Source organism: Passer montanus, unplaced genomic scaffold (assembly GCF_014805655.1).
Source record: "Passer montanus isolate IOZ18808 unplaced genomic scaffold, ASM1480565v1 scaffold16, whole genome shotgun sequence".
Taxonomy (NCBI): Eukaryota; Metazoa; Chordata; class Aves; order Passeriformes; family Passeridae; genus Passer; species Passer montanus.
This window is the reverse complement of record NW_024363160.1, coordinates 251,012-266,416: the sequence shown is the minus strand read 5'-3', so window position 1 is coordinate 266,416 and position 15,405 is coordinate 251,012.

Below are 15,405 nucleotides of genomic sequence, written 5' to 3'. Positions count from 1 at the left end.
TTACTATCTCACCCCCCATAGAAATATACATTTTCTGAAGTGGAAACAGCATTATATCATTCTTGCCTTGCCTTAAAACTACTTTTCATACAGCACAGTGTTAAGCATTTTGTCCCATTAGCAATAAAAGAACAAAAACCACGTTAGAGAGTCAAGCCAGAGAGGTTTATTTGCCAGTTCCAGCAAGTGTCTAGCAGGATAATGATTATATTTATACTACCTGCTGCTATCACAAGGTGGGCAATTTAGGACAGTACTGAAGCTACTGTGTCTTGCAGACCATACTGACATAACTAAGAAAACTCCTACCATCCATCTCTCTGATTCCATAGGGTAAGTGGTGGTACACATCTGTCGTATGCTTGGAAGTGCTTAGCTACAACTAGATCCAAACTAGCCCAGGTCGACATACTGGCTCATTTTGGGTCAGTATAGCTGTCTATAACCAAACAACTCTAGTTGGTTGGCACCACAAAAACACTCTGTGCCTAATATGATCTAATCTAGCTGCATAAGATCTTCTGCTCTGCGAAGCAGAAAATATTGGTGACTGCTTTATCAACTGGTACAGCAAATTACCCATATGTTTCCTGAACATTTGCTGGTACAGAACCTAACTATGGTAACTGTTTTTAAAAAACTCTTTCCATTTGACAGCCAGTTCTGGGATGAAAGCAGAAGACACTGAACCACTATCCACACTGGCACTTAGAAGTGCTGTTCACAGAATCACAGAATATCCTGAGTTGGAATGTACCACAAGGATCATCGAGTCCAGCTCCTGGCTGCGCACAGCACCAAAAGTCACACCATGTGCCTGACAGCACTGTCCTAACACTTCTTGAACTCTGCCAGGCTTGGTGCTGTGACCACTTCCCTGTGCCAAACAACTCAGGTGAAGAACCTGTTTCTAATAAGCAACCTAAACCTTTCCTGACACAACTTCAGGACATTCCCTTAGGTCCTGTCACTAGTCACCAGAGAGAAGAGATGAGTGCCTGCCCTTCCTCTGCCCCTCACAAGGAACTTGCAGACTGCAATGAGGTCTCCCTTCAGTCTCCTCCAGCCTGAACAGACCAAGTGCCCTCAGCCACTGCTCATTTGGCTTCCTCTCCAGACTTTTCACCATCTTTTTGCTCTCCTTTGGATGCTCTCTAATACCATAATGGGTTTTATTGTACTGTGGTGCCCAAAAATGCCCACAGCACTCGAGATGAGGCCACCCCAGTGCAGAGCAGAGTGGGACAATCCCTCCCTTGACCAGCTGGCCATGCTGTGCCTGATACCCCCCAGGACATGGCTGTTTCAAAGTTATTGGGATGAGGCTGTAAGTAAAGTCTTATCTAGAGGGGACCTGTATCTTTTCTCACAGTTGGGCAAGTGTGGAATCTAGTATAAAATTCCTACATTTCTAATCAACCTGAATAATTCAGAAGAGGTGGCCTTTGGATTCACATTTACTTAAGCTGAAATTGGTAAATTGCCTCACTTCCTGATGTAGATGACAAAAACCAGTGTGTTAAATATATCAATACTTTAGGTTAGAAGAACATTTTTTTTAAAGTTATATAATCAACACCATCCTGATTAGTTTCTACTTATGTGTTCAAGAAAAAAATGAGGATGTGGCACTTGGGGGATAAGGTTTAGTTGGGAACATGGTGCTGCCTAGTTAACACTTGGTCTTGATGATCTTACATACCTTTTCAGCCTTAAAGATTCTGTGATGCTATGATTCTACTAGTACCATATTTCTATTATAAAGATTATTAAAATTACATACTAAAAGAACAGTTTAATTCTAAAGTGGTCATTTAACGTCATATTGGAGATAAAAGGAGTTCAGGTCTGCAAGCAAACACACCAGGGTAATTCCAGGTTAAAAGTTTGCTTAATATATAAGAAGAGGCAATTACTTTTAGTTACTTAAGTCTGCAGTGATGTCAGCCAGCTGAAGTCTCAGAATTGAAAATTGCCTGAATGACTGAAATAATCTGTGGAAACACCTTACTGAGTGCTCTTTTGCAACATCCACCAAGGGCTTTTACCAGCTATGTAATTTAGTCTTCATACTGAAATAGCAACTTTCCTATTCATTCTGGGAGAGTGTCAAGTGCAACCAGAATACTTCAATCTTAGATTTCTCTCTAGTGCATTTCAGAGGCAAGCTGATCTGCTTCCTGCCTCACCTTTTCTTTCACCTTCAAATTTGATTGTATTGTTCAAAGGAACACCTTTGAACAAGAAAAAGTATGTTGCACATTGATAGAAAGCATTAATTCTAAAGACTGAAATAAATCTCTTTGGATTATTTGAGTTAGTACTATTCAAAGTCACAATGACTCAAATCTCTGTGACTGGATGGCCAAATTTTCAATCTGTTTTTAGGCAAGAGGACGGTCTGTGTTTGGGCAACCTGGGCAAAATTAACACCTCACTTGTGCAGAAAGCATGTCCCTCACACTTCAAAACCTAGTTTCTGCTTCCTGCTGTCATGCTAGACTAATGAGCCTCTTTGGAGAGCAGAAATATACAAAATTATCTCTCCTCCTTTTCTTTTCTCTATTTCACAAAGCTGGCAGACAAACCTTTCTCTTTTGAAAAGAATAAGAGCAGTTGTTGAGCTTGAGATGTGTCTGTCTGTGATCATGTGTGACCTGCTTTATGGTGTGAACAAGATGGCCAGAGTGCTGCCAGGAACCAGAGAGCTCAGAGGGGAAAGTGCCTCTCTCCCCTCAATTAGGGCTTGTTAATGCCATCAAGATGAATGGAAAGTCACTGACTCCAGAGAGCTACATCAACGAGATTGATGAAAACTGACTTAATTGTTTCTCAATCAAGTTTGTGAAAAGGTAAAGGCAAAACAGAAAAAAATTTGTTGCATTCTTTATTTCTCTTTCTGTATATTAGTAACTTTTCATGCTATAAAGTTGCTTATATTTTTTAAGTTGCTTACACTTTCTAGTTTCCAAACTCAAGCCCTTGCATTTTGAATCCTTTGTCTTTGCTGTCTCTCCTCAGGCCCAGATATTCACATCTCTCTTTCAAGTATTGGTGATTTTTTTTTCTCCCTTCACATGCCTATCAAATGAGGAACCTAATTGGGTGACTGTACGAAGGTGGAGGCAAGGCAAGGCTCCTGAAAGTTCTTTTTAACTTTTTTTTTCTTAACACAATGGTAAAATTAATCCTTTTACTAATTTGATATAACATTTCCTTTAAAATCAAATAACTGTATTCCTTTTCCTGACTCTATAGGATTCTTTTAATGTAGGTGAGGAAACAGCAATTTCCTTTCTCAGAAAAAAAAATGAAAATCAGGTTAGTTTCCTGGGGCATGTGAGTAAAAGAAATGTCACATATTTATTTGCCTCAGCAAAGAATGAAACAAGTACATGGTGGAAAGTGTTTCCAGCTACAGGGACCAAGCAAATCACCCACACCCTTTTCCCTTCCCTGAAAGACTATTTCTACAGCACAAGGAAGAGGTTCTTACTCCTTACATTTTATCATTAAATGGTTTTGGAGGATTATCCAGGGATTTATTTCAAAGCAATGTTTAGCTTCTGGCATCTGGAAAAGATGAGCTACTGGCTTGTGTCTGACATTCTTACTGGAATCTCTGTGCTGTGATATTGCTGCAATAAACCAGCATGTATAAAAGAGTCTCATGATTAGATTAAGCTCCAAAATCTACCCCCAAGAATACTTGGACTTTTAAAGTAATCCATTTCTCAAAACAGTGAAATAAATGTCACTGTAAGTCTGCACGCCCCAGTATCAGAGGAGTAGCATGTACCTGCAAACCAGAAGGAGTTGTTGGCTTGGGTCTTCAGCTTCAGCTGTGGTAATTAAAGGCAGATAATATTAATTCAGTCATGAGGTTGTCTTTTGCTGAGCTGCAGCACAGGCAATGGTGCCTTACAGAGTACAAATGCTCTCATTTTTACATCGTTGCCTATGCCAGAAGAATATTTTGTCAATTGTGTTAATATATTGTAAAAATAAGCAAGAATGCTCCTGTGTGAAGCTCTGTAACTTCATTTCAAATCCTAAGATGAGGTACATTCTACATGATGACAATCATGATGAGAGTTGGATGCACTCAAGGTTTTCGTCCATTTACATTAACAGAACTTGAGCAGTTGAGGATTATCAAATTATGGTTGTCCCTGTCCCTAGCAATTAGTGTTTTTCTATTGAATCTGAATCCTCATGACCACTAAGTGTAATTTTCCAATAATACTTTAACATTGGTCAGCATTCAATCTTCTGTGTAAAGCCATAAATTCTTTCCTTGACCTTCAATGTCTTCTCTTTATCTTTGTAATTCTAATATCCAGATGACACCTTGGTCCTAAGTAACTGCTGCTTTGTATCCCTGAAATCATCAGGGAGCTAATAAAGTACAGCAGATGAAATAATCTCAACAGTGCAAAATTTAAGTCAACAATTAATAATAACTATATTGCAAAGAATCCTGATTGTAAGAATTTGATATACTTTGGGAAAGAAGAACTATTGCTAATTGTAGAATGTGGTTTTTAACACTTCCCTGCATCATTTTTTTATTTTTTAACAAAAGTTGATCATATTCTTCTGAAGAGTTGAGAAATAGCCTTCAAATTGATAGTGATTTTGCTGTGACTTGCTTTGGTGTAAGTAGAAGGTTTAATGCGGCACATCATTTCCACAGTTTTGGGCAAGTGCTGCAGTATTTAAGAAACAATGTCTAATGACTGAACAAGAAAGTACCCAGGCCCTAGCCACCCTGTCAGCTGTAGAGGCACTCAAAGAGGGGGAAAGTAGTCACAGCAGCTCCCCTGACTTTTCTAGAATTCCATGCAGTGTTTAAAAAGTGCCATTTCCAAGAAACTCATGTACTCTCCTCCTACTTCAGACACTTGGTGTGATTAATATGCCTGTGGCTTCTTTTGAATTTTCTTCATCCACAAGCGAAGGGTATGCCACAGGTCCAGAAATTATTATTTCAGTTATTTTAGACTTGGCTGTAAATCAGGACCTGTTGTTCATAATGTACATCTAATTTTCATTGATTCTGTCATGTTAATTTACCTCAAACTTGCCCTTCAGTGGATCTTAATCCTGGTGTGTGAACCAGCTATGCAGAGGAGATGGATCATGTCAACAAGGCACATGTTGAGCCACTTTCTCACTGGGCTGGAGGCTGAAAAAAAGCTTCTTCCCCCTCTGTTGTCTCTTGATTGTGTTCTTTGTGTTGTCTTGTTTCTGAACCTGTTTGGGTGACCTGCTCTCCCCAGACACGTTGCTGTGAGGAAATGCAAAGGTAATCACAAGCCTCCTGTTCATACTGCAGTGATGCTTGAGATTACAGTGGTACAGTTTGCTTCTTTGGATGGTGTTTCTGTTCTACTGAATCACAGACGTTTGGGCTCAAACCACTTAATGTCAGCGATTTCACCACAGTTACTTGGTCAATTTAGCCAAGTTATTGCACTAAGCTCCAGCTACAGACCAGGTGCACTGAGACATTCAGGTCCAGACCATATACTAATGGTGTATATTCTACTGCAGGATGCATGTGGAAGTAAATTAATTTTTTCATTGGCTACAGAGGAAACATGAATAAGTGTCTTAAAATTAAACCTCCTTCCGGCACAGATTTTGGTCTTGCAGAATCAAGGAGGGATTATCCAACACTTAGAAATGCCCGTATGCCACAGATCAATCACTTAACTGCTTTGGTGTAAAATTGCTGGGCAGCAGTCAGTACTGGCTCAATCTAATAGCTTTATTAAAAATGGAAATAGAAATAAAATCCCTGCCAATAAATCTTGTGGATAACACAAATACTGGCAGAATGATAAATTATGACAGATGAAGGGTTGGTAGTGCAGCATGAGCTGGATTTGGTAACAAACAAAATGTGCTGCAGTATGCATAAAAAATGGAATACTGGAAAATGGTACTTTTGTAAAGGATTTTGTCCAGACCACCAAGTGTTAACACCAGTATGACAAATGGCTAACATGATTATTGAGGGTGTTAAGGAGAGTACAATACTTTTTTGGAATAGACACCTCTGGATGCAGAATGAGCTGCACAAATTTTCTGAGAGATAGAAAATGTCTCTCAGGGAGGAACATACATGGCTTGAGCTGCTTATGGAAACAAAGGCTGAGAAGGAATCTGAATGCAGCACAGTCATCTTGCCTTCACTCAAAAACACAGCAAAAGGTTACTGTTATGTTGATATAGCTCCTCACTCTAATGCACTCTAACAACTGTGTCTCTAAGCAGAAACTGGACAAATTAAGAATAGAATTTAGGTACACTCCCTAAGCAACTGAGATTAATAAAGCCTGACAGATTTTTCTCTGTATCTTGTTTACAAGTCAGTACCAGTTACTGTCTCCATCATCGTCGTCATCACGTCTTCAGAAGATATCTTTAAATAAAATTAAAATTATCTATTCCACTTGCAGTCACTACTGTGTGAATTTGAACGACTTAGGAAATACAGAAGTCTGGCCAGAGGAATGCCTTAACTTCTATGAATCTAATGCAGAAAACATACCCCTCATGGTATTATTAACATTCTTGGTTATGTCTGCTCCTCGCTATGGAATACCTATTTCCATTTCAGTATTTTTTTTCAAAAGCATTTGGGTTTTACAAATGTTCTTGCTGATAAGCTGCATGTCTTTTCTCAGTTTTCTGGAAATATGGGCAATTCAGTGGAAATGTCTCATTTTTACTTCAATTGTACAGTCATGTGGTGTAGCTTGTTTGAACTCCTTACCCAGTGTGAAGAAGATTGTGCTGCTTTAAAGGCATTTCTTGTTTTGATGGTGATCATATGCCTTTCAGCACTGATTGTCATGCTGTGTTAGGTTAGTCTGACTGGTTTCCTTGAGGATAAAACCACTCAAAAAATAAAATAAAAATAAAGAAAAAAATCAAATTGTCTAATCTCTACCAGAAAAAATAGCTAAATCCTGTGGAATTGAATGTCTTGTAAATAGAAAACTGGCACTGATGGGAAATGCAAATATTTCACAGCATGTGATATTGAAGTGCTCCTAGCATCTGAAATATTTAATTTCCTGCTGAGGATAGGATTTATAATTTATTAAAGTCAGTGACTCTTATTTGCTAAGTAGGAAAGATATTTTCCAACACTGCAGTCCACTGCTGTCTTTACAGCTGCCTCAGAAGTGCTTTGTAGGATATTTTATACATGTGTTGAATGTGACCCTGGCCCTGCTATTGTGAAATAAAATAGTGAAATAAAATAGTGTTAAAAACTGATCACTAAATGGGGAACTGAACACAAACAAGAATACATGTTTTTGACACATGTACTGATTCCATAAAGAAAACCACGAGCATAATAACACTTAGAGCTGATACTGCCCATCAGCTCCATTTACTACCAAAGTTGCTCATGACCAGACAAACTGAAATAGAAGACTTAAACATCCAATGAGGATTAGGCCTGAAAACAAACTAAGGAGGGAGGCAGATCGACTCATTTCTCTAGCAGCAATCTTCCAGAGTCCAGAGAGACCTGAAGAATGAAGGTCATGTGATACTCCAACTGGTTGAATCATGTTATCTGAAATGCTGCTTACATGAAAAATTAATCTGTGAACATTTTGTTACTGTACAGAATTCACCTGCAGCTTACAAGCAACCCATCCCATTTCACAGTGAAATGAGAAAGGATCACAAAGTCCAGGTGGGCCAACCATGTCCTGGGGGCATCAGGCACAACATCTCCAGCCAGGCAAGGGAGGGGATTGTCCCACTCTGCTCTGCACTGGGGTGGCCTCACCTCGAGTGCTGGGGGCAGTTTTGGGCAGCATAATCTAAGAAAGACATTAAACTATTAGAGAGTATCCAAAGGACGGTCACAAGGATGGTGAGGGACCTTGAGGGGAAGCTGAATGAAAAGGGGCTGAGGTCACTTGGGCTGTTCAGCCTGGAGGAGACCCCACTGCAGTCTGTAACTTCATAGTGAGGGAAAGAGGAGGCACAGACAGTGATCTCTTCTTTGTGGTGACCAGTGACAAGACCCAGGGGCCTGAAGAGATGTCAGAGGGTTAGGCTGTATATCAGGATAAGGTTTTTTACCCAGAGGATGACTGGGCACTGGAACAGGGAAGTCATCCCAGCACCAAGCCTGACAGAGCTCAAGATGCATTTGTACAATGCTCTTGGGCACATGGTATGACTCTTGAGGTCTCCTGTGCAGGGCCAGGAGCTGGACTCAATGATCCTTGTGGGTCCTTCTAATTCAGCTTATTCTGTGATCTTGTGTCACAGAAGCCAGGCTACCACAGAGATTTGGTGCTCAGAAATAAAGGACAGCAGCTGTAGAACCCATAAATTGTTGAGAAAGAGTAAAATGCAGCATCCTGCTAATTCTGGGGGATACCAGCTGGATTCTGGTTGACACCAGCTAAGTTACTGCCAGGTTGCCTGATGTTAAAAGAAACAGGAGACTCTATCCTGAACTAGCACCCGAGGTACCTGGGTGGTCCAAAGCAGAAAGCAGCCAAAGCCATCACACACACTGCACACTGCAGGCACAGACGTGTGAGGGTTCCCTGACAAGGAGGCTGGGACAGCTCTGCTTCACACTGGAGGCTGCTCACACCTGCAGGGATGACCCTGCCTGTCAGCACCATGCTGTGCAAACAGCTGCATCTACCTGACCATGCACCTGCATAATCAAAATTTCTCCCAAGCCAATTGAAGATGAACCACAAGCCTGAAGGAAAAATCCAGGATTTCCCAGAGATGATAATTAGATTGAGCAAGCTGAAACAACTTCAACTGATCAATCTCATGAAAAATATTTGCAATATTTATAGCTCTGTGTGCTTTGTGGAAAGCTGTTAAGAACTCCAGGACCTGGTCTATCACATCTGCCTTTTTATTTATTTCTGTCACAAGCTTCTCAAAAGTGGGAGATTAGCAAAAACAAAATATATAATGTATAATTCCTGCTATGGAAAGTGCCATTATATCTGTTGTCTGATGGGATTGTCTCCTGAGCATTGCTAGCATGTTTTGAACCCTATCTCTCTGGCCTCCTCAGTGCTGGATAAAGATGTTTTACAGAGAATAGTTTTGCAAGTATTTTTCTCCTGCAAATATCACTGATTTTACAGTTCATAAAAACATACAAAATAAAATAATCCTTCAAACTTCACACCTGACAAAGGCAAGGCTGAATGAAGGACCATCAAAGGAAAATCTTGTTTGCAATCCCCTAGAGATATTCTGCTACATCTCTAGGAGAGACAAAATTTTCAAGAATGAAAAGCAGTTGTGTTCTTAAACTGGGGCAGCTCAGTGTTCAGGGAACACTTCCCAGAACCAGACAGATTGGGAAAATTATTATTGAACAGACACATCTCAGGGTATAAAAGATGTCTGAGATTAGTTGTAAATGTCTCTATATTAGATTGCAAACAGGAACATTGCAAAAAAGATTAAAACAACTAAACTCAACACTGCCCCACCCCCCTCCCTGAGTAATTTACTTATTTCTAGCAAATGAAGAGCAAGTGTCTTTGCTCTTCTGTGTCGTTCAAATGTTGTCTCTTTTTGAAGTGGTATTTAAAAGGATTTTCATTAAAACATTGATTTCTTGCCTTCTAGATGCAAAATTTCATCCTTTTGATTAAGGTTTTGATGTTTCCCATCAAAAATATTTCCCATTTTTTCTTATGGAAAATAAAAATGATCCTTTAGGCATTAAAACTTAGCTTTCCTTAAAACACTATTTCTGTGATAAACATACAGTTTTTTACCAAAACTGCTTGTGTTAGAAGACTGACATAGGAGTTATTAGTAAGTGGATGTAATGGCAGAGAGTTGATATTCTCTTCCAAGTGAAGCAGAGTACACAGCCCCCATGTGAACCTCCCAAAACAGGTTACTCCCTGTGGTTATATTTCCACCTTTTGCTGAGTCTATCATTCCTTCTTTGCCCACAAGATATTCTATGGATATTCTCTGTCTTCATAGTTATTGCCACCTTATTCTTGCCAAGAAGATAGTAAACTATTTCATCCTTTCTCTTTTAACCCTATTTCTGTTATTTCTATTTTTATGTGCTGTCAATAAGAGTTTAAAAAAATCATCACATGTATTCTATACTTAAATATGTATACATATATGTGTATGTACATATAAAAATATACATTAAAACTTATTAAATTCTTTAATGTATTACAATAATTTTTTGCAGGAAGTTGACTTCAAATTCCTAAAAGATGATCAATGACCTTTCTGAATATGGTGAAGGATAAAAAGAAACAACTGTTTCAGTATCATGATCCAAATAAGACTCATTTGCACTCTGTCACACCCTATCCGTGGGACACATAAAAACCAGACTTTAGTGAATGATGACACAAGCTACTTAGGCAGAAGTGATGTGAAAAAGTGTTTCAGAATCCAATCCACAACCCCTTCACTTTTAAATCTCAGTCTTCAACCCACAGTATTTCACTGTTCCCATTAACAATTCAGCTGAGTCTGAATTCCCATTAACAACCTTCATCTGCTTCCCACTCCTCTGCTCCATTCTCAAGGGCATAAGAGGGCAAGTCTAGCTAGGTGACTTGGCAGTTTTGCAGGGAGGCTGATGATGCTAGTATGGCTTCCCAGAGGATGTTCAGTGCTCTGATCCTTGGCTGAGCATCAGCAATAGGCGGGAAATATCAGAGGGAGGGAGTGGGGAAATATCAGATGGAGACATGGGGATACTTAGTAATTGGGGTTTAAGATGTGGCAGAGGATGGCTTAAGGTTACTGCACAGTGATGCTGAAGAAAAGAGCAGAGAAAAAATGAGAGTTCAAAGGACAAGAATTGGTGGGTTTGAGAACTTGATTATACAATGACAAAAGACTTCTTCTGGAACCTTTGAAAAACCAAACGGGGTGAAATGTCTGGGGCCATTGGGAGGAAGTGATTGCCATTGAAAAGGAGGTGAGTAAAAAAACAGAAATCACTTCTGTATGTTGTCAGCAAACAGAAAAGAAAATAAGACAAGGATTAAGAGCTCTACTCAAATGGTCTGAGTGGCTGGGGGAAAACCTGCCCAAACAGATTCAAATATCCAGAGAAGGAACATGAACTGGGAGCTATCCAGGCAGTAGTCAAAGCCTTCTCTGTGTAATGATGGAGATGCTGTTGTCAAGGGCTGAAAGCTGTATATGTGTTTAAATATTAACTAAGCAACTGCCCTTGCCTTCTGCTGGTGCCAAGTGTGTTTGGCCCTGCTTCTCCATTAGGGCACACAAGGGCAGGAGCTGGGAGAGCAGCAGGTCCCAGCAGGCTGTCTGGCCATGCCACACAGTTTGTACCATGTGCTTGCTAGTGTTGGCTCTTCTGAATAGCCATTGAGGAGGTGAATAATTTAACCTCTGAGTAAGATCCCAATAGAGGAACTGAAGGAAAAATAAGTTTGCTGGGTAGAGGGATGTGCTGAAATTCTCATTTGTGCTTTCTATTGCTTAGGTCCTCCCTTGGTGTTAGAAGCAGCAGCTCATTCTGTGACCTTTTACTATCATCATGAATTGGGTTCTAACTATTTCACTTAATGTAGGTCACCTGGCACATAACATTTTAAAATTAATTAATACTAAATGTCTGCTGAATAAAAATAAAGAAATTGACCAAATAATGATTTTAAAATTTGGCAAAAAAGTCATGTTTTTGGAGTGGCTTATTTCCATGGGGATGTACTACCTTTAATATCTTTATTATCTGGTAAACTAAATCAACTAAAATTGCTGAGGACAAAGACAAGCCTAGTTCAACTTTCATAAGGTTTTTCTCCAGATCTGAAATGGATGTAACCATTGGAAAAACTAAGGTTAGTTTGGAACCAGAGGTTTTCTCAAAGGAATTTCTTGTTTCTGAATGGCTGTATTTGTCACATTACCTTTTTTCCCCTGTGTGTTACATTCAGGTTCCAGAGTTGTTTATAATCACACAGTACAGTTGAAAACTACATTTTGTTTGGGAGTCACCTTGAAGAGTTTTCAGACAGTCCAAACCTGCCATTGTGTAAAATATGGCATGATATGGTGGGAGAACATAGCCCACCCACCACTCTGGAGATTTAGGAAGCTTTGCTAGATTCATGCCTGGGGAGGGTGAGGGTGGCCCTCTGCTCAGTGCACTATGAAATAACAGGACACCCACAGAGGGCTTGTGCTCAAAACAAGAGAGTGATGTAAGCAACAGAGAGTGATGTAAGCAATTACAGCTCCTGAGATTAATATTTCCTGCTGAAATCTGTTGCTTCGGGACTGTCCATGACAGGACCTGGGAAACTCAGGTGCATGGAAGCTCAGCCCCAATGAGACACATCCCACTGCAGCTAATGCTGACCAATTATTCAAGCTACCAGTGTGTTATTTCTGGTGGCCAGCTCTTCGTGCCCTTACCATTTCCCTAATCTTCTTTTCACTAAATCCTTTTCTAAACAATTACTTAAGAGAGAAAGCAGTACCAGGTAAAGCAGGATTAAAATACTGATCTTCTCAATGAACTGAGACTCAGAAAAATGAAGGCATCTCACAAATATGAAAGCCTCTAAGATTTAGTTTACTTCTGCTAAATAGGATTAAAAGGATTTTGACAACCTGCTGATGTTTCTCCCAAGGCTCTCCTCCCCAGCACATACCCCAGAGAATCATGTAGAAACCTATTGAGGAAATTGAAGAGTACTCTGAGTTTGAAGTTTTAGAATAAATTCTTAACTGAGTCATAGACATCGTGTATAAAAAACACTGAATGATGTTCAAACCCCAGTGATGGATAAATCTTTGTGATGTGGTGAAAACATGTTATTAAAGAAGAGACTTTTTAAACAGTGGTTTTATCACCAGTAGGGCATAACAGTCCAAATACTCTCCCCACACCTTCACAAGGCATGAGCAGTTTGCCCTTGGGAACATATCTGGAAAAATACAGGCACCCTCCAGTACCTGATGGGAGCCTTACGTGTGCAGGCAGGGCTGGCTGATAAAAGTCCCAGATGTACCAGCAAGGCTGGCAGATTGCAGCCACAGCATTGTCTTTCTAGAGAAACCAAATTTTATTTGTTTGTTTGTTTTTAAATGCAGCAGGTGCCTTGCTAAGGAAAGCAGTCCAAGCTGTGCCAAAGCCCTGCCAGGAAGTGATGATGAAAAGAGCCTGTAGCTGTGTGCCTTCACCTTTGGGGAACATAACTGTGCTCTGGAAGCCTTGTCACCAGCTATGAATTAAAAAATGAAAAAAAGAAAAAGAAAAAAAAGGCTTGAAAAAAAGTACCTTAACATTTATCTTCCTAGCAAAATAGCATAACTGTGCTCTGGAAGCCTTGTCACCAGCTATGAATTAAAAATAAAAAAAAAGAAAAAGAAAAAAAGGCTTGGAAAAAAGTACCTTAACATTTTTCTTCCTAGCAAAACGGGATATATTATGCTGTGTCCAACAGAAGAGCAAGCATTTCTTGCCTTCACAGAAGAATATGTGAAATTCTGTTATGACACAGGTGTTGATGTTTTCTGCTATTTACCTTATTTTTCTCCATATGAGTTATTCTGTGCTATTATCAAGTGGTTTTGAAAAGCATTTAAAACCAGTCAAAGCACTATAATAGATCTGACCTTTCTTGTAGCTTTCCTTAGACTATTTTTTTCCTAAGAAATGTGACCATTTTCTGATTCCATCAGTTTTAGAGTTATTCTCCACGCTATCTGCACAGGATATCTCTACTCTGCTATCAGTGTTTCCAGCTGATGGTTTTACCTGCATTTCTCATTCATAGCTTCCTTCAAGTCCCAAATGGGAGACAGAGGCTTTCATTTAAAATCTGAGTTTATAGCTCTGCTATCAGTGTTTCCAGCTGATGGTTTTACCTGCATTTCTCATTCATAGCTTCCTTCAAATCCCATGGGAGACAGAGGGTTTCATTTAAAATCTGAGTTTATAGCTTTGCTGACTACAGAAAAGCCCAAACCAAAACCTCACTAAAGATGCATACCTGAAAAGAAATAGCACATAATTTATCAGTTTAAAATACCTATCTTTAAAATTGGCCATGTGAGGTCACCATTGTTCGTTGGGGTTTTTTAATATTGGGGACTGACTTCACTGAGTTTCATTACATACATATTTATTTCTCCGCAGTGTGGCTAGTCAGAGGTTGGTGTTGAAGGGCAGACTGACTATGCCTTTCCTAGTATCATGTGAGACCTAGCCTCCTCTGGCTTGTACCATCAGAGGACTCTAAATTTCTGCTGACCCAAAACCACAAAGAGAGTGGTGGGGTTTGCAAGGATAATAACAGTTTACAGAAAACCTGATCTGTAGAAAGAAAAAAAGTGGACTAACTTCTGAGCCCACCAGCTCTCCCAAAGTTGTCTTTGATTTTCAGTCCAGATTTACACAGAACTGCAGGTACATCAGCCCTGTGGGCTGCTGCCCATGGGGCAAAAGGCCCTCTGCTCAAAATCACACAAACTCTAACAGCAGCTCAAAACTAGCAGTTTTGTCAGTGTGTCCATGAGCTGCAGCAAGATCCTGGTGAGCTGGGTTGCTCCCTTCTGTTTGAAGGGCTTCCCATCAGGCATTAGGGCTGGACACAGCTCATCCAAGAGAACTTAGATGTCAGCTCCTGGATTTGGACAGGTTCCCAGCCACAGGCAGCGTGGTCAACCTGAACAGTGCCCAAGAGTACCAGCAGCACTGGCCACCTGTATCATTGCCAATGTAGCCATGGCTCTGGACTTTGTCCCCTCCTGGCTCTCCCAGGTCACAGTGTGAGCCGTGCAGGGAATCTCTCCCTTCATCCATCACTGGTGGCACGGCAGCCTCTGCCTCTGCTGCAGAAGGAGCTCTCCTGGGGACAGGTCCCAGATCCAGAGGCAGATGGAGTGAGCTGGGAATGGGAAGATGGCAAGCAGACCAGACAAGCTATACCCACAGGCCCTGTAATCTCATGGACCCATTATCCAAGAAACCTTGGAGTTACTGCTGATAAAGTAATACTTTTCTGATATCATCATAATGACAGATTCAAAAGGGTTTCTCACCTCCATACATTGTGCATGTATACACAGATAGCTGGGTGGGTTATTTGGAAAACAATTCCCAGGCTCTTTAAACTTTGCCTTCTGTTTGTTACTATGTGAGAAGTAAAACTACAGGGTCCAGCCTCTAATTTTGTCCCATAAGGGGAGGCATTTTTGCATTTTGGAGACAAACTGTGACAGAGTACTCAACAAACATTAAAAAATAACCCCCAAACCAGTCCCTTGCCTCTCTGCTTCTCTCACCATCCCCTAAAATGAAATTATCTTAAAATAAATTAAATTTTCATCATATAGTTTGGTTTTGTTCCATTTACT